This window comes from Nanorana parkeri, unplaced genomic scaffold (assembly GCF_000935625.1).
Source record: "Nanorana parkeri isolate BGI_ZX_2015 unplaced genomic scaffold, ASM93562v1 scaffold456, whole genome shotgun sequence".
NCBI classification, from domain to species: domain Eukaryota; kingdom Metazoa; phylum Chordata; class Amphibia; order Anura; family Dicroglossidae; genus Nanorana; species Nanorana parkeri.
This window is the reverse complement of record NW_017306724.1, coordinates 708,107-708,455: the sequence shown is the minus strand read 5'-3', so window position 1 is coordinate 708,455 and position 349 is coordinate 708,107. Positions and strand designations below refer to the sequence as shown.

Here is a 349-nt window from a genome sequence, read left to right as displayed (position 1 = left end):
AACAATGATATATTTTCTGAAAGCAGAGGCCCTGTAGAATACAAAAAATGCAAATGTTTATCAAACCAGTATATTTAGGATAAATTACACTTAAAATGAAAGTTAGTGCACAGAAATAGAATATAATACCCAATTGTTTGGTAAAATATAAAAGACGGGGTCATGTCTGGTAAATAGATACCAAACATGTCATGCCTTAAAATTGTGTTCGCCCGTGAAGCCGCAAAAAAACAAAATACCCAAAAGTTCCCATAGGGGACACCTTAAAAGCTTTTATTACTCATCAGTTTAGTGTAAGCAGTGATTGATGGCCCGAAAAATATTGGAAAAATATTATAATAGGGGGTCC

General features: G+C 33.5%; 1 protein-coding gene across 1 annotated transcript in view; it reads right to left on the bottom strand.

Moving 5' to 3' along the window:
- DYSF (dysferlin) overlaps positions 1-349 on the bottom strand; it is a 171,685-nt gene that overhangs the window by 4,876 nt on the left and 166,460 nt on the right. The window lies entirely within an intron of this gene.